This window comes from Silene latifolia, chromosome 7 (assembly GCF_048544455.1).
Source record: "Silene latifolia isolate original U9 population chromosome 7, ASM4854445v1, whole genome shotgun sequence".
Taxonomy (NCBI): Eukaryota; Viridiplantae; Streptophyta; class Magnoliopsida; order Caryophyllales; family Caryophyllaceae; genus Silene; species Silene latifolia.
This window is the reverse complement of record NC_133532.1, coordinates 69442897-69463285: the sequence shown is the minus strand read 5'-3', so window position 1 is coordinate 69463285 and position 20389 is coordinate 69442897. Positions and strand designations below refer to the sequence as shown.

Here is a 20389-nt window from a genome sequence, read left to right as displayed (position 1 = left end):
CTTCTTCCCTAGCTCCTTTCTGTGTATTTTAAGATCTTTTCGAGATTTGTTTCCAAAGTTTTACCGAAACCCTAATTCCTCCGTGTGATTAGTATAAATAGGGACCTTCGTTCCTCATATTTCTGACGCGAGTGTCCGCCCTTCTCTTCTCCCTTTTCATTCTAAGACCGTGCTCTTTGCTTATTGGCGTCTACATGCTTGAACTTTCGACCACGTAAGCTCGGATCCTCCTGAGTACCAGCCTCGTTTTGCATGACCGTCCCATTTGACCAACTCCACTCAATCAACTTAATCAACTTAGTTTTATTCCTCTTAAGAAGGCACTTTCGTCGTACATTCGAGTCGAGCAATCACTAATCGTTAACTTAGTCAATCTCGTTTCATCAAACATGTAAGTCTGAGGGTATAAATCCTATGCTTTATTATTGTACCTTTTTATTGTATAAATTGTTGTAAGATTTACGTCGAAAGCATATTTAAAACCGATTTATAAAACCTTTTATCAAACCCTTTTTTTCCAGATTAACAGAGATCAGACGTCGAGAAGAAACGCAGCAACTGCTGCGCCTCTTTGAAGAGTCGCATCATCTGCTGCGCCTCTTCCTGAGGTTGCCGCAGTTTCTGCTCTTCTTCTTCTTCTTCTTCCTGTGTTCTTCGTTGATTCGTCTCTTTTGTTCCGTTTTTCTTATTTTTCTTCATTATTCATTCGTAAAACAATTTTAACATATAATTAATAATTTAGCAGTTTTAATTTCCGACTTAAATCTCAAATAACCAATATTTGCGGGTTTTCGTCATTAAAATCAAATCCGAGTTTTAGAGATTCGATTCGTCCATATCGAGTCTCTGAAATTCATCTTTTGTATATATTCGTCTGTTTGTTATCACTTAATCTAATTTAATTTGTGGAAATAAGCCTGATTAAATCGTATTAGCAAACCTAAATATTTCATTTGTAATTAGTAATTAATTCATTCTAATTAACTTGAGTCCGTTCTTTATTGCTTTTATGACCAATTTGCATGTAACTAACCTATTAAATCACTTCTACCTGAGTCGAATATCAATAATCGATCATTAATTCACCAAAGAACATTAACGATATGCATTTCCTGCTTCATAGCCAGAATTCACCTCGGGAACAGACGCAGTGACCACTGCGCCTCTTCCAAGGGACGCAGCTCTGCTGCGCCTGTTCCGGGTTGAGTTCTGCCTTTGAACTTCCGTTGTTGCTTAGACCTAGTTTATTACTTTACGTATTAATCGACTATTATCCGTATTATCACTACTAATCTGTTCGTTTTATAACCTTAATATATTTTCCTTTTCTTTTTCTCAAATTATCCGTTTTAAGGGTATTCTCGACGTAAATCAATCAAACCATTGTAATCATTGTAATTTTAATTATTGTATTTATTGTATCCTTATTATCGTATCGTATTGCTTGTTTTCACATGTAATCAACCCTTAAATGCCTACTTCGACCCAATGTATGCTAAATTACGTGTTCACCAACTTAGTCAATTCTCACATGCTAGGGTTAATCTATTGGATGTTGCATTGCATGCATATACTCGACAACATATCAAGTATAGATGATTTTCCCTAATCATTAGTAGAGGCCACTATCGAGGCGGGCGGAATTAGATGTTCGATCAAAAGAGCTCTCTAATACGTACCCTCACCCCTTACTGCAGATCTCTGTGAACATCCGTGTTCATTGACATCCACGAGAGTCATTCTAGACATAGAATGCAAAGGGTAACGAGTGCTTAGTGTCTATGTCATTACTTTGTGTCTTGACATGACGCGAAGTATTCGAACGGTTTCCAATTTTCCACAATAAATTGGTGGCGACTCCACAAATACAAATGCTTATTTTCCCAAGCGACCCCGTGGGCGTCCCCGTGTCCACAGTTTGGCGACTCCGCTGGGGAATAATACACTTACGTGTTGCCAAGGGTGAAACTTGAACAAGGTTAGGGAATAGTTTATATGAGACAGTTGTCGGTTTTCATGACTCAATCTTCTTAGATCATTTTATTCGGCCTTCCTAGGCCCAACCCAACCCATTCGACCAATCGTCCTGTCTAGACGGTCCAAATTCTTATATGGGCCTAAGGATGGATAGCGATTGACGACAACCATACCATGATGCTTACTCCTATTTGTATCAAGGGCTTTCACTACTCGAGGGAATAGACTAGGAACCGGCCTTACTCTTGTTTGGCGCGGACCTCTCCACAGACCCGAGTTTGATTGCTCGGTATGGCAACCCACCCTTTAAACCAAAACCGTTTTAAATGCACTCAGCATACCATTATAATGCATGTTTGAATGCTTGTATCATATGTGATCACCATTTTCTAAACAAACCCATGACGAATTTTTTAAAATAAAAAAAAAAACTTTTTCAAAATGTAAATATTTTCGAAAAATGCCTAAATTAGCGCTAAATGAGTCGAAACTCTGTCCAAACCTTGAGTCAAAAGTCGGGCCTCAAAAAGCCCATTTCAAAACCTCACTTCGAGTCAACACTCCTACAACTACACTACTGTTGGTTAGGACGAACATTTCAAAACTTTGTCATTTTCAAACCTCACTTACACAAGTGGCACACTCCCACTTCACAGTTCGAGTCTTTTCTTTGAGTAAGTGTGCTGGAATGGTCGATCGTGTTTTGATTTGTCGTCAATATCCTATCCAGTTTCCAAGATGCCCGGAACTAGTCATGCAAGTGTCAGTGGACAACCACCAAATGGTAATGATCTAATCCTAGCTGCGCTCGCTCGTCTCCAAACAAATCAAGAACAAGCTTTTGAACGCCTTTATGCCATCGAGAACCTAATTGTTGCGGTAGAAACTAGACTACCTCATGTAGAAGATGACATTCCTAGTCAATGTGTGAATGACAACCTTCCACCTTATGTTGGACAACCAGAAACCAACCCTCCAGTAGGTCTTACTGAAGCTGAGAAGCGACTCCAATACTTGGAGGAGCAATTGATGTACCTCAAAGGAGATGATATCTATAGGGAGAACAATCACATGTATGAGGCCGTGAGTGCCAAATTACTAACCAACTTCAACATGACTGATATCCCGAAGTTCAAGGGACATGAAAACCCTTTGAACCACATTCGTGCTTTCAAAGACTACATGTCTATCAAAGGCATCAAACCCGAGATGTTCTTAATGATCTTTCCTTCGTCTCTCGACACCATTCCTAAGCAATGGTTCTACTCCCTAGAGCAAAAGAGGATTGCCACCTGGGACGATGCCGCAATCGAGTTCGCTGAACAATACGCGGATAATGCTGAAATCCAAGTCAATATGCGCACTCTAGAGGTTCTTACCCAAAATGAGAAAGAAGGTTTCACCAACTTCCTATGTAGGTGGAGGAAGACTAGTACCCAACTAGTCGAGCGTCCGGATGAAGCTACCCTTGTGGAAAAATTCGTGGACAACTTAAGGCCCATTTATGCAAACCACTTGAGGTGCCAAAACATTAAGACCTTCAAAGATCTAACTTTACTAGGGATAAGAATTGAAGATGACATCCGTAAAGGACTCTTGTCCAAAACGGTAGGTCGTGGATATCAAGGCTCAACAAGTCGTTCTTACGGCTCTACTAGCAAGACTGATGAGGTTAACCTTCTCGAATCATCAAAGAATAATAACCCACAAAGGAAGTTCACAAACATTGGTGATACATACTCCAATGCTTTGAAGAGGTTAATGAAACAGGGTAAGCTCCAACCCATAGGGCCTACACCTGATCCAGAAAAGAAGTCCAAGTTTTGGGACGAAAATTCATACTGCGAATATCATAGAGGTAAGGGACACGATACAGAGAAATGTTACAAGCTAAAGCATGTCATTCAGGACATGATCGAAGACGGTCGCCTACCCATACCACCTGGAGGTAAGCTGAACAATACTCAGAATCCTCTTGGAGTTCTGATGATTACAAATGAAGAGTCCACCTTGGATTGCTCACATCTTATCTCCCCAAGAGAGGAGTTAATCAATGGGATATGGATGGATAGTGAGGAAGATGTCTACCTACATGATCTTCCCTTAATCAAAAGAGCCGAAAGCATCATGGATGAGATCATTACCACCCTAGGCACCGAAACCAGTTCAAATCAGCAGAAAGGATGGAGAAAGTCGATCAAATGGACAAACAACCAAGGAAAGCTCTTCAAGCTCACCACTGGAGAAGGAGAGATGTTCAAAGGAGAGCCAGAAGACAACGAATTCGAGTCAGAGTCGGAGTCGAAATTAGAGTCGGAGTCTAGAGAAGTCCCTAGAGAGTCTCCTCCTGTTGTCATTCCCAACCCCCTTGTTTCTCCTAGCTTAGCATCAAGTAGTAACAGTAGTTCGGGAAATGTCCCAACAGCTGTCCCTTTGCCGCCACTGACTACTGAACAAATGGCTTTCTTGTTTCAATTATTTTCAAAATTTAATATGAATAAATCAGATTCTGCTTACTCTTTGTGTTATTCTGAATGCAATTCTGTTTACGATAATAATGAGGATGACCCAGACCCAGACTCAATCGAACTGCCTCCCTACATAGCCAAAGAAATATTATAAGAGGGGTAAGGGGCACTAGTTATAGAAAACACTGAACCTATCAACGTAGGAACCAAACTAGAACCCCAAGAACTTAGGATAGGGACAACCTTGAGCCCAACCGAAAGGGCTAGCTTCATAGACCTCCTACACGAGTTCAAAGACATTTTTTCTTGGTCCTACAAAGACATGCCAGGGATCGACAGGGATATTGCAGAGCACAGAATTCTGATCAAACCAGGTTTTAAACCTGTTAAACAGAAGCTTCATCGAATGAGGAAAGACTGGGCTCTTCAGATCAAAGAAGAAGTCGATAAACAATTCAAAGCCGGGTTCATCAAAGTTTCCGAGTACTCAGACTGGGTAGCCAACATAGTACCCGTACCCAAAAAGGATAGGAGAATCCGTGTTTGTGTTGATTTCAGAGACTTGAATATAGCAAGTCCCAAGGATGAATTTCCTCTACCACATATCGACATATTGGTAGACAATACAGCAAATCACGCGTTGTTGTCCTTCATGGACGGGTACGCGGGATATAATCAGATCAAGATGGCCATAAAAGACATGCATAAGACCGCCTTTGTTACTCAATGGGGCACCTACTGCTACACTGTTATGCCATTTGGATTAATCAATGCTGGAGCTATGTATCAACGTACTGCAACTACGCTACTACATGACATGATGCACAAAGAAGTCGAGGTGTATGTAGATGATATGATCGTCAAGTACAAAGATAGAGAGGGGCACATTAATAACCTTCGCAAATTCTTCTTAAGACTACGAAAGTATAACATGAGGCTCAATCCTCAAAAATGTGCATTTGGGGTGACGTCGGGCAAGCTTCTAGGATATATCGTCAGTCAACGAGGGATAGAAATCGACCCTTCCAAAATCAAAGCTCTAATTGACATGCCACAACCTCAAACAGAGAAGGAAGTTCGAGGATTTTTAGGCAAGGTGCAATATATAAGTTGATTCATATTGAAACTCACCATGATCTGTGAACCCATTTTCAAAAAGCTAAAGAAAACAGATCACACCATTTGGGATGACGACTGTCAAAAGGCGTTCGACCAAATCAAGGAGATACTAGCCAAAACACCAGTGCTCATGCCTCCTCAACGATATCAACCTCTTGGTTTATATCTCACAGTGACCGAAACAGCCATGGGGGCTATGTTAGCACAAACCGTCGAAAAAGAAGAGAGAGCTATCTACTACCTTAGTAATAAGTTCTTGGAGTATGAATGCAAGTATACACCGCTCGAAAAGACATGCCTCACTCTTGTGTGGGCAACAAAGAAGCTACGCCATTACATGCTTAGCTATTCTGTTAAGGTGTACTCTAAAACGGGTCCTGTCAAATACCTCTTCGAAAAACCCGTTTTCAACGGACGCTTGGCAAGATGGACATTAATGCTCTCAGAGTTCGATCTCAAATACGTACCTTTGAAAGTTATAAAAGGGCGTGCCGTCGCCGAATTCTTCGCAAAAAATCCCATCAACGACACCCAAGCAATAGACACATGGTCATTTTCGGATGAGGACATACTTCAAATCAATGTAGATTCTTGGGACCTTTATTTTGATGGAGCGTCTAACCTAAGAGGATTTGAAATAGGGGTATTGCTCATTTATCCTGAAGGTGAGCATACACCAATCTCTGTTAAACTCGACTTCGAGGTGACAAATAATGTAGCAGAATACGAAGCTTGCCTCATTGGACTACATGCGGCATTAGCCTAATTCTTCGATCAAGTGACTTTTCTACACTTACCTCGAGAAGAAAATAAGTTTGCAGACGCTCTTGCAAAACTTGTATCTCTGATTAATATGCCAGACAAAATGGTATAAATGCCTTTATGCATTGAACGATGGTCAGAACCAGCTTATGTGCACCAAATCACAGATGAAGAAGAAAACCCCGGGGAGCCTTGGTTTCAGGCGATTCTAAACTTCAAACTCAATGGCACCTATCCGCCAGATATGGATAAAAGAGGACAACGTGCTATACGCCTACTCTCCTCTCAGTATGTCCTTATCCAAGGAGAATTGAATAAAAGAACACCTCTTGGTGTAGTCTTGTGTTGCCTTGATCATTCACAGGCACAGAAGGTTATGGAAGAAGTCCATGACGGAGAATGTGGCCCTCACATGAGTGGGCCAATGATGGCAAAGAAAATCACGCGTTTTGGATATTACTGGACCACAATGGAATCCGATTGCATCAAATATGTCAGACATTGTCATAATTGCCAAATCTTTGGGAATGTGCAACACGTCCCTCCTTCACTACTCTACACCATAACATGTTCTTGGCCATTTTCTGCTTGGGGAATCGACATCATCGGGAAGATCACCCCAGGCGGAATAGGAGGTCACTGTTTCATTTTAGTGGTTATCGACTATTTCACCAAATGGGTAGAAGCAGCGTCTTACACTAGTCTTACATCCAAGAACGTGGCAAAGTTCATACAAACCAATATCATCTGTCGATATGGTTGCCCACATGAGATCATCAGTGACAACGGATCACATTTCCATTCTGAGACTGAACAATTACTAGCCAAGTACAAAATCAAGCACCACCATTCCTCGCCATACAGACCACAAACTAATGGTGCGGTAGAGGCAGCCAACAAGAATGTCGTCACAATCCTGAAGAAAATGATCGATAATTATCGAGATTGGTTAAGTAAGATACCATTCGCTTTATGGGGATATCGCGCATCCGTTAGGATGCCCAATGGGGCTACTCCTTTCTATTTGACTTACGGCATGGAAGCTGTGCAACCAGTTGAACTAGAAATCCCATCCTTACGTATTCTACTCGAAAGTCAAATTCCAGAAGCCGATTGGAAGAGTGATAGATATGAAGAATTCATCCTCTTGGATGAACGAAGATGTTGGGAAATGTGTCCTCAACAATAGTGCGATCACATGATTTAAAATATCATTATTAAATCTCATTTTAAAGAATACAATTGGGAAGTATTTTTACTGTCAACTGGTCAACATATATCGGTAATGATTGGCTGACTAGAGTTTGACATTACTGTCGTGTGACGGTGGTGATCAGTTGACCCCCTAGGTCATACCTATAGGGCAACACTCTTAATTGATTATTTAATTGATCGTATAACGTTACGAGTTAATTAAATCACTTGAAAATTGACGGAGGATTTTGGAAGTAAAATTTACGTATCATATTGAAATGTGATTAAATGATATACGGTCTGAGTAATCAAATTGTATCATTATTCGGATGAAATTATTGTTTAAAGAAACAATCGAAATTGAATGAATTATTATAAATACAATCTGTTGTGATTTATAAGTTGGTGAAATATTTTGGTACAAGTAATTATGAATTACTAAGTCAATTATTGTATATGACGTATTTTTATTAATACGTTGATTTTTAATATGTTAAAAATACATAACAAATTTATGTTACATATGACATGTGACATATTGACAATTGACAAAAATAATATGGAATCCATATTATCATAAGTGCCGAAAATTGGAGGTGGTTTAGGCTAATATTATGGTTGATTAAATAAGTGGAAAACACAATCATTCTTAATAGAGTCTAGCCATGCAACCCTAGTTTGCATTGTGAAGGCAAACAAGGGCATGTATTGGGTTTTTCTCTTCCCCCTTTCTTCCCTCCTACCCGGTTTCACCCTAGGAAAGACAAAAGGATTTTTGTCTTATATTTTGATATACACTACATGCATAAGTGGGAATCATTCTAATATATTCATTCATTCAAACTTCTTAAGTTTTAGAAAGAGAAAAATCCTCCAAAATCCCTCTCCTCTAACCGGTTTTAGAGAGCCAAAATACCAAATTATTTTGGGTCATTTTTCACAAGATTAATATTGTACTAGTTCATATAATATTAATTTTATTAAGAGTTAGCTTTGGGTATAATTCCTTGGGAGAGATCCTACACTTGGATCTTTGTTCATCCAAAAGGAAAGCTCAAGAACAAAAGAAAAGGAGATTTCTTTTGTGCCCATTTGAACCGAAATTACAATGTAAGGATATTATTTCTTCCTTATTTGTTTTTAATGTTTGCATGCATAAAATCCAACTTTAATTTTATGACAAATTAAATTACCACATATATGAATATGTAAATATATAGATCTACTTTTCCTTGAGAAGATTCATTACATAATGTGCAAACATATCAGACACGTATCAAACGAGCCTTCAACAAAAGGGTTAAGCCTAGAAACATCAAGGAAGGAGACTTAGTTCTCAAATCAGTTAGAGCTCTTTTACCTGTCGATCCACGAGGAAAGTTCAAACCCAACTGGGCCGGACCATTCTTGGTCAAGTCCATACTCCCGGGGGGTGCAGTTAGAATCACAGACCTAGATGGGAATGAATTTGCCAACCCAACTAACCTCGACCAACTAAAACGATACTATGCCTAGGATAAGACAGAAACGTGCCTCGCGTGACCCCATGTGTCGATCATGTGACACGAAAAAAAAATGGCCCCTGGTCCGCTGAAATAAAGCTCATGTCACCTTGTTCTTGCATTTTGACAATTCCTCATCCTCATATCATCAAATAAATTGAATTGTGTTTTAGGAGTAAGTAAAGCTCATGCTCATTTTCTAGTTCGCTACATGCTCTTCCTTAGAACAATTATTCTTTTACATTTACTTGAACTACGCGCAAGGGTTTGATTTCCTTTTTTTAAATGAATACGTAGACAATCCTTCACAGGATATAACCCATTATTTTAAATGTAAATAGAAGGACACTTGCATTTGCATTTGGAATTCGACAAGAATAATAAAGGAAAATCACAATAGTTTCATAACTTATTAATCTTTTATTCATTTTTTTCCTCAATATATAATAATAATAGTACGCCACATAATATATATAAAAAAAAAATAATAATAAAAAGGCTAGGATTCTAAAAACCTCACCATTTATTACAAATAATAATAATAATAAATAATACTACGACTTAGGCTATTATTCCATCTTTCCCTTGCCTTTGTCATTTTTATCATACTTTTTATCTCGACCACGAGCCGGGCGCTCCTGTGCTATCTCGGACCTGATCACCTAAGGTCTTTCTTGCGGTCTAGCTCTACCATTTCGATCAACCACCATCTCTGCGGCAGGAGAAGTCTTCGGTTTCTTCGACGGATGAACGACTCGGAATCCGGCTTCTTCCTCCCCCTTAGTCAAGTACTTCTGATTCTCCTTTGCTACCTCACGGATCTTGTAATCAACAGGCTCACATTTCCTCAACTTCTCGCGTTCCTCAGGAGTAGTAGCCTTCCTGCACTGCAAGTAGGAATCCGATACCCATAATGAACTTACCGAAGAATGTAGGAACCACATGTTTCTCTGAGCCCATTTGAGAGCCCACTCCCTACGACTCTCGGCAGTATGTGCCACCTGTGGACATGGGCCACAGGCCGGTCTGTGGATTTGGGCCACCTACCGATCTGCGGTCACGGGCCACCTGCATGCCAAGTCAATCTTTAGACGTACAACGGTCTTTTGAAAGCCACGCTCGGCGGCGTAAAAGATTCTTTCGACCGGATCGTTTTAGATCGGTCGGTTTCGTCTCGGCAAAGGTCTTGAAACGATTAGAGATGTTCGGAGTCGCCACCAAGCATTTGTAGGATGCTTGGAACCCGTTCGAATCCACTTTATACCTTGGTCAATAAAGGCAAAAAGCAGTGTTTGATATAGGTACTAAAGATATGGACTCGTCCCCCTTTTAGCATTCTATGCCTAAAATGACTCTCGTACGCCCTGGATAAGGCCATCCAGTATCCAAAGGTTCTAAGTAAGGGGTGGTTGTTTAAGTGCAAAAGTTGATAAAACGGTGTAAATACATGAATGCACATCCAAATGTGTTAACCTTACATGTGAGCTTTCTAAGTCGGTTTGTTAATCCAAATATCAAGCATAAGATGTCAAGTTGGATTTAGATTGATTTACATGTGAAACGGGAAATTAAACATCCATTTACCAAGTTCGGGTTATGATGTTTAACACGATCCATTTATTGAAAAAGGGAGTCAAATGACAAAGTGTAAAAACGTAATCTTCTCAATCTGATCCGTCATGGATTCGGATTAACCATAATCGGGATCGTCCTAGACAAGTGCTAAAAACGAGGCAGAACAGTGCCAGGCAACCCTGTTAAGGCGAGAGCCTATAAGCGAGGTAAGGGGCTCTGATCCGTCATGGATTCGGATTAACCGTAATCGGGATCGTCCTAGACAAGGGCCTCCTGGTTGTTAAAATGGTTGTTTAAAACCGTATTTGTGAATAAATGATTTGCATGTATGATTTGTATGACTCGGAACAATTACTATAATATTAGTAATATTCGTAGTTGGATTTGCAAGCTTGAAAAATATAGTTTACAATTAAAAATGTAAAATGTTTGATTTGAACTAATCATGGTAAGTTCATTTCTTTGTAATTAGTCAAGTTAATCATCGTATCTAGATTAAACCGACATGGTATAAAGAAGCAAGGATGATTATGAATTATGACTAATATGTTCACAAATGTAAACAAATGAGAAACATGGTAAATAAAAGAAAAGGGTGTTAAAATACCCATTAAAATGTAATTAACCAATAATATCATCGAGCCATGGAATAAACCGTCATGGTATAAAGAACCAAGGATGATTTTTGATTTATGGTTAAAAAGGTTGGTCATAAAAATGATTTGAAACATTTGAAATGGTAAAAACCGATTACAAATAAGAAATGAAATAAGAGGAAAGACGAGAACAAACACGGTTGAGTCTGACCCGAAAACCTACAAGAGGCGCGAGCCACTTTGCATAACAAAGGGCTTCTGTCTCGGGCCAAAACTCGGTTTTGGCTCGTCTAACCTATATTTGAATCGTGTTATGCATCATTCATGCTTATAAAGTTATGAAAACAGTAAAGACATGAAATAAATGAGTTGTTTACACCCTCAAACTTACGTATTTTGATGTTTGCGAAGTAGACGACTTTAGAGACGGTTTTCTCGTTGTGACTAATCGTGATCAAAGAAGTTTAAAAGAGTGCCTTGAAAAAGGATTTTGTTTTGAAAATGAGTTGAAAATATGTTAATTAAAACATGTTGATTGACGAATTGAGTTGGTCAAATGGGTCGGTCGAATGCACGGTGACGGTACCAAACAAAATGTGTAAGGCTTGTGTTTACGTTCGGTAGGTCGTAAACACGTGTCGATTTGTTAACTTAGGAAGTTGAGTATAGAAGTTTAAGGGAGAAATGTGGGATGGTAGGTCGGTTGTGTTTGCTTAGAGGCTACGCAGACACCCCATTGAGGGGCGAGCTACCTCGTGATGCAAATGGGTGTATTGTCCCTTTCAATTTGGACGTGGCCAATTCTCCATCCATTATTGATTTTTGGTAATCAAATAGCATGTTGTGTAATATCATGGGCATCTAATGAGATGATTTTGGTGTTACTTGAGGTAGGTGTTTTGTGTGCTTGACTCGGGTTTGACCCGTGCGAGTCGGGATTTGAATTTCGACTCGGTTTTTGGCCCGGTATCGGTTTTGACTCTTATTAGGGTCATTTTAATGGAAATGACATGATGAAGACATTTATGGCATTATTTTTAACATTCGAGATTTGGGTTAACTCGGGTTGACTCGAGTTGCGGGTTTCTGAGTCGGTTTTGGGTCCGAAGACGGTTTTAACTCTACATAGTGTTATTTTAATGCAAATGAAGTTAGAAAACTTTTGAAATCATTTTTCATATCCGAGTAGTGAATTAAACCGTCTCATGTATAGCCAATCCACGCACGCATATCAAAAACACGTTATAGTCCGATCATCATCGGGTGGTGTTTGGAAGGTGCAGAGACTGGGTATCTACAGAGCCCCCACTTTGACTGAGGCTTGGACAGGACGAAAGTCAAAGTATGATCTCGAGGTCAATCGAAGATTACAACCTGAAGACCATTGTGACGTCAAGGCGACTCAAAAGGATTTGAGCCAAGGACCTGCCGTCGGGAAGGGCGACGTCGAGGCGACTCGGGGATTCGAGTCAAGGACCTGCCGTCAGGAACAATTTAGAGTCTGTTGACTTTCCATTCGGGTCATTTAAAGTCCATTAGACTACGTATAAAGGCTCGCCAGCCATAAGAAGGAATCATACTTGAGGCATCTTCGGGATACGTCCTTGAATCTTTTGCGCGCAAAGGGTCGCCAGCCGGTGTTGAGGGCGGTGCGTTTTGAGGCTCGCCAGCCATAGGAACGAGTCATACTTGAGGCATCTCCGGGATATGTCCGTGAGTCGTATCTTGTGTGCGTGCAAAGGCTCGCCAGCTGTGATAAGGAGTCGTACCCGAGGCATCTTAGGGATACGTCCTTGAGTTGTATCTTGTTTGCGGACAAAGGCTTGCCAGCCATAGAAAGGTGCGTTCTGAGGCTCGCTAGCCATGTCGAATGTGATGCATTTTGAAGCCTTTGGACTTGGCGGGTCGGCGTTTGTTGGGAAGAACTCAGTACTCTGTTGAAGTGAGTTCTTCTTCTCCAGATTACCTGTATGGTTAGTGACCACACAAATCCGCAGTCGCATAGACAAGCAGGTAGCAGTCAAATACATAAGTACATAAGCATGTGAGCAATTAGAATATAAGTAACTAGCATGTAATATCTCACATGAGGAGAGATAAGTGCTTTGAAAGGTTGTGAGATTTGATGTTGAGTCTTTGATGTGACCATAATTAGCGCATATTTAGTCCCCGAATTAGCCTTGTTCCCATGCTTTTTAGTGCATATTTGGGTCATTTATTGTCTTTAGTTCTTTGTTTTTCATATTCTTTGAGGTTTTGTGTCCTTGGTAGGAAAGGAATGCAAACCTTGCATTTTCATGGCAAAATGAGACTAAATTGATTGAATCCAATGACCAAGCATCAAGGAGAGACAAGATTAGAAGGCCTTTGTACATATTATAGTAGTTGGGCAATGATGAGGAAATATCCTTGCATCCCCAAGGAAATCCCCAAGGATTTTATGAAGAAAAGGGAAGAAAAGAAGAAGAAAGTACGCTGCATGACAATCCGCCCGTCTTCCTCTGAAGACGCCCGTCCCCAGGACCACAATCCGTGCGTCTTCTACCAAAGACGCCCGGGCAGCAGCATCCAGAAGACGCCCGTCTTCTCCCAAAGACGCCCGGGCAGAGACACAGGAATCCGGCCGTCCCGTGCCTAAAACGCACGGATTCCAAGACAAATAAATTGTTTCTTCAAGCTTCAAGAAAGATGCCCTTCCCTCATAAAATACCGGCGTTTCCCTAAGTAGGGACTTAATCGTCATTTAAGCCCATAGTTAACCCTTATGCATCCACCTAATTTCCACTATAAATACCCCATTAGTCTAATTAGAAGAGCATGTTCTTCTTATCAATTCTTAGAGTAGTTAATATCAATCAAATCTCTCTTTTGTTTTGTAATCAACAATTAATCAAGTTTTAATACAAGTTTTATTTCCTTAATCTCTTTTTTGTTCATCCTTTATTTTGGGTAATTGAAGATTATTTGGGTTATTATTAGGAGATTGACAACCTCTCAATCAAGCATCAAGTACTTCTATTATTCTTTGCTTTATTATCGGAATCATTAGTAGGTATAATTCTCTTAATCCCTTTTTAATTATTGCTAATTACTTTCATTTGTTCATCATGTTTCACTTTGTTGGTATGATTGACAACCTTGCTAGCATGTTCAACATGATAATGAGTGAGTAGTTTCATAGCTAGGGTTAATGGGTAATTAGGGGAAACCAACATGGGGAATGATTCATGCTTAAATTAATATGCTTTCATGGTTTATTTGCTTGTTTGTTTTTTTCTCAACTCATGCACATGTTATGTTTGATGAAATGCTAAGCCTATGAATCCTTGCATTTGCAATCATCATTTATATTTTCAATGAGACTTGTAAGACATAAACCAACTCGAGTCTCATTAGACCATGCATGATGTTGAGTAGGGAAGACTAAGTCGACTTGTAGGTGTTGTACAATCTAATCGATTCGGCTCCGGGACCAAAACTTTCCTAGGATTGTAAGATATAACTCAACTCAATCCATCACAACAATAATTGCTTTCTTATAATTTGAGAACATGTTTGTATGATCAATTCCCATGAATCCCCTATGACCCCATGACACTCTAGTGCTTGTTATCAATTGTTTACAACCCTTTTAATTCATCTTGCTTATTTACTTTCATTGCTAATTAGTTTAGTGACCTTCTACATCAACCCAAATTGTGACATCCCTAAGACACCACTAGTCTCAATAGAAATCTCATTTCAATTCCCGTCCCTTGGGATTCGACCTTTACTTGCCTCTTTACTAATTGTAGAGTTGTTTGTGAAGCTATAAATTGTGTTTTGGTCTAGGTGCTTCCAACGACAATTGTTCCGAAAAATAGAATATAGCTCCGACCGACCAAAAATGGCGCCGTTGCCGGGGGCGGTGTTATCTTGATTTAGATTTTCTTATATTGTTATTAGTTGTGTCTTTCTTTGCCTTGAGGAAGTAAAACTCCTCAAGGTTTGTTCTAATTGTTTTCGAGTTGTTTGATATTTTGCATGTCTAGAAGGTCACAAGGTGATTTGTTACCTTTTGATCGTGAAATTGAAAGAACTTTGACAACCAATAGAAGACTTGCTAGGAGAAATTTGAGAGGTATTAGTGAGGTTGTAGATATTCAACCAACTATTGAGTTCATCAACCCTTTTGCAAGAGAAGGTGAGAAGAACCCAACACAAAATACAACACAAAATCAACCCACAATGCCTAAGTTTTCATCACATTCCGTACCCACCGAGGAGAACCTACCCAATGGTACTCCCACACCACAACATCTAACCGGAAATTTCATTGCCAAATCCGCATTTATCCAATTAGTCGAAAGGAGCCAATTGGGGGGATGCCTAGTGAAGACCCTCACTCTCATATTGAGACCTTTTGTGACTATTGTGATGCGATTTCTCAAACCGGTGTAACTCAAGACCAAATTCGATGGGTCTTATTTCCTTTTTCTCTAATTGGCACTGCGAAACAATGGTTGAAGGGCCTTGATAAGGCCACTCTCGGAATAGATTCTTGGAAAAAGTTGGCTCTAGCTTTCTACAAAAAATTCTACCCACCGGAAAAGACTAACATGCTAAGAGCTCAAATTACGGGTTTTAAGCACAGGGATAAAGAATCTTTGTATGAAGCTTGGGAGCGGTTCAAAGGAATTTGTCGCTCATGTCCTCACCATGGACTTAGCGATTGGTTCTTGGTACAACAATTTTGGAACGGTTTATATGAAGATTCAAGGAACATTCTCATCATGGGATCAAATGAAATGTTCACCGAAATTGATGACAATCAAACTTGGAACAAAATTTAGGAAATGGCGGTCCATAACTCACAATATAGTAGACCTCGCAAGGCTACTAGAGGAGGAAAGCATGAAGTGGACTCCGTTACTCAATTGGGTGCTCAACTTAGTGCTCACATTGATACCATCAATTTGAAGTTTGAAAAAGCTATGGCTAGATTTGAAGAAGCCTCGAAATCACTAAAGCATCATGTTAATGCCATGACGGCATCCTCATCAATCCCAAGTGGGATATGTGAGAATTGTGGAACTTTGGGACATGACTCAAGTGAATGTAGGGGAACAAATGAACAAGTGAATGCTTTCCAAGCATACAAGAGTGGTACCCCTTATTCTAACTATTACAATGAAAACACCAAATTCCATCCAAATCTCTCATACAAAAGCCAAAATGTTAAAAACCCTCAAACAACATACACCCCATCTCCCATAAGAAACCAAAATCAAAGACCCTTTTACAACCAAAACCAAGGTTACCAAAATCAAAATCCGTACAATAAACAAAATGACCAAGGTTTTGATGTTCAAAAAGCGGTCCTTCAAATGCAAAAGAATCAAGAAGAATTTTTCACTCAAATGCAAAAAGAAAGTCAACCAAAGGAAACCACCATCAACAACATCCTAGCTCACACCAATTGGCTCAACTAGCATCCTCAAGCTCACAAAGACAAAAGGGGCAATTACCACCTCAAGGTAATCCCCCAAGACATGAAACGGTTAGTGCCATTCACTTGAGAAGTGGTACAAGGTATGAAGCACCGAAGAAGCAAGTTGAGGATGAAGTCGTGGAAGCTAGTGATAAGGAAGAAATTGTGCAAAACTCCAAAGATGGAGAATCATCAAAAGAAGAAAATTCAAAGAAAAATGAAGACAAGGTCAAGGAGAAGGAGCCCATTGTGATTAGACTTCCTTTTCCAAGTCGTCAAGCCAAGCCCAAATTTGATGACCAACTTGGAAAGTTTATGGAAATTGTGAAGAATTTAGAAGTCTCAATTCCTTTCACGGAATTAATCAATCACGTGCCGGCCTATGCGAAATACATGAAAGACATCCTCTCAAAGAAGAAGTCGATCCGGAAGCTTGAGACTATCGCCTTCACTAAGGTGAGTAGTGCAATACTTCAAGGGAGTTCACCTCCAAAACTCAAGGATCCGGGAAGCTTCACAATACCGTGTACCATTGGCGACACCACGATCAACAAAGTCTTATGTGATCTAGGGGCTAGTGTGAGTGTTATTTCGTACTCGGTGAGTAAAAGGTTGGGGATGTGAGAGCTTAAATGCACCAATATCACACTCCAAATGGCCGATAGATCGACGAAGACACCATTAGGGATATGGGAAGATGTTCCCGTACGAATTGGGAAATTTTTCATCCCGGTGGACTTTGTCATTGTTGATATGGAAGAAGATTCCAACATTCCAATCATTCTAGGAAGACCTTTCTTACACACCGCGGGTGCGGTGATTGATGTGAAACATGGAGAGCTCACTCTAGAAGTGGGAGATGAGAGTATAACTTTCAATCTTGACAAAACTATGAGAGCTCCCCGTTTACATGAACCATGTTTCATGATCGATCATTATAGCCGTAAGGATGATAGGAAGAAGTCGGAATTCCAATGGAAGAAGAAAATTGAAGATGCTCCATTCAAAGAGCAAGTGAATTGTAATAAAGAGAGCTTGCAAAGCTCAGCAAAGTCAAGCAATGAAGAAGATGGCCTCATTGGCCAAAATAAGATAATGGGAGAGTTGTCTCTATCAACTCAAGAGATCTTTAGTGATCAAGTAGATGGAGTTTGTGGTCTTTGGGACGATGAGTTTGAAGGGATTTTCAATCCCTACATTGGTAATTCTATCGATCAAGACCGATAACAAGGGCAAAAATCTATTGAAGAACTTTATCACGACAATGAACAAGCTTTTGATTACTTTTTCAAGGTGTTGAGCAACATCAACAACACCTTGGACATGCCCCCTTGACATCTCATCAAGAATGAGAGTTTGGTGGAGTCCTCCCTAAACCACCATTTGTAAATATTTCTAACTCCCTAACTCGCATTTTAATTCTTAATTTGCATTTTTGTCATTTTTGGATTTTTTATGCCTTGATCAAGATGATTATCATGTTTGAGAGAGGTGAGGGAGGGACTAATGATTTTAATTGATGTGTAGTGCCTTAGCTTAGTGTGGGGATAGCAATTTCCTAGGCTATTCATGCCTTAGTAGTGCACCCACAATGAAGAACACGAGATTTTGAAGAATGAAAAATGACAAGGGATATGCAAGGTACATGGATGGAACTGAATCCGGGTAAAAGGGGTAGAACCCGAGCGGTTTCAAGAGAATCCGCCCGTCTACAGACAATCCGAGCATATTGGGCAGAAGACGCCGTCCTTCTGAGCCGAATTTTTGAAATTTTGTGACTGTTAACGAATCCGGGCGTCCTGCAATAGAATCCGCCCGTCTTCATAAAGACGCCCATCCTGAAAGAGAAGACACCCGTCTTTTGGCTGAGAAAAAATGAGTAAAATCCCTGGAAAGGAATCCGCCCGGCTTTTCTCAAAGACGCCCGTCCCGTCTTTTCAAATCCGCCCGTCTTTGCTAGAATCCGCCCGTCCTTAGGCGAGAATTTCCCAACCCAAAACAGGCAGAATCCGTGCGTCCCGAAGGAAAGCCGCCCGTCTTCCCCCTGCATTTCAAATTTTTCGGGTTTATTATAAACCCATCCCACATTCATTTCCTCATTCCTTCATTCAAAACACTACCCATAAACCCCATAACTCCAAAACCCTCATACTCTCCATTACAAAAACAAGATTCCTCCCCAACATTCACCAAAAACAAATCAAAACATCCTTTTAACAACAAATTAATCACTCCTCTTTCAACAACAATCAAAACCAAGCACAAAATCTTCAACCTTTGAGTCGATTTTTGAATTCATAAAGGCAAAGCCTTTCATCTTTAAATCGATTTGGGTGCACTAGAAATTGAAGATTTTTCACTCTTTTCTTGGTTTATTCATCAATGTCAAAGACAAAGGGAGCAACAAAGGCACCAAAGGCAAAGGCACTCTCATCAAGACAAAAGAGTCTTCAAGCAAAGAAAGCATTGGCTATGGTGGTAGCTAGCCCAAACTTGGAGGTGCAACAACAACAACCTCCCATGGAAGCAACAACATCTACCACTCCGGAAATTGCTCAACTTTCGAATTATCCGGAGGTAATTTTCATTTCCAAATCCCATAGGGACACTTTTGCCAAGTTTGCTAGTAAATCATTTCTATCCACCAAGTTTATTTGTGAAGATGCCTTAGATAAGTTGGGTGTCCTCGAGCAAACTAGAGCCTTCTTTAAAGCCATGGGGTTGGAGAAATTGTTTACAACAAAAGAATTGACATACCCCTCCCTTACCTTAGAATTTTTGAGTTCTTTGAAAGTTAACAAGGTTTAGACTATGGAAACCATCGAGTTTCGCCTAGCTAATGTTAGTAGGCGCATCTCCTTTGAGGAAATGGGTAAAGCTTTGGGTCTTAGTGATTCACCGAGTTATTTCAAGAATGTTGGCAAATATGATCCCGGCCCTCTTTGGGAGGCAATTTCCGGAAGGAAATTCGAGAGCTTTCATGCTAGTCGCGCTCTATTAGTCCACCATCCGGGCATTAGAGTGTGGCACAAGGTTGTAGGGAACACCATCATTTCAAGAAAAGACACCAACCATTTCACCAAACTCGATTTTGTTCTTCTTGAGTCGGCCTTGAACATTGGAAGGGAATTCACCAAGCCTTTCAACTCTCTAAGGATTTTGGTGGATAGATGGCTAAACGTTGATTGTGGGAAGCAAGGCACTACCGTCATTGTGAATGGAGGTCTAGTCACTCTTTTGGCTAAATACTTTGATCCTAACTTCAACAAGGATAGCAAGTATGAGGCAAAGAAGGGTGGTCATCTCATTGATATTGATACTATGATAAACAAGTACAAGTGGGTCTCTCATAACCCTCTTGACACCAAGTATGGGTGGCTCACTAGTGAGGCTAGATCTTTTACTTTGCCTTCGAAGATTTGTCGTTTAAGTGTCCACCGGACCAACTATCTCCTTCCCTTTTCAAAAGAGGCCGAATACATTATCCGACAAGAAATGGGTGAAATTGGAATGCCCTCCTCTTCCATTGTCACACCACCCTATCCTTTCAAGTACCAAGAGTTCAAGCCCGAAGGTGTTGAAGCAAGCAAAGATTATATGACTCTTCTTATGCAAGAGATGCACAAGCAAGCCTTCAAGGACCAGGAAGATGCTTACTTAGCCCAATATCCACACCTCCTTCACTTAGCTAGGAAAGGACTACTTGACCCTTCATGTCCTTTGCCT

The 20389-nt window shown here is 40.2% G+C and overlaps 1 non-coding gene across 1 annotated transcript; it reads right to left on the bottom strand.

Moving 5' to 3' along the window:
- Positions 1-15791: 15791 nt before the first annotated feature.
- LOC141593721 (small nucleolar RNA R71) lies at positions 15792-15898 on the bottom strand. The gene has a single exon (XR_012521790.1). It is a non-coding gene; the product is annotated as a small nucleolar RNA R71 (small nucleolar RNA).
- Positions 15899-20389: the final 4491 nt, after the last annotated feature.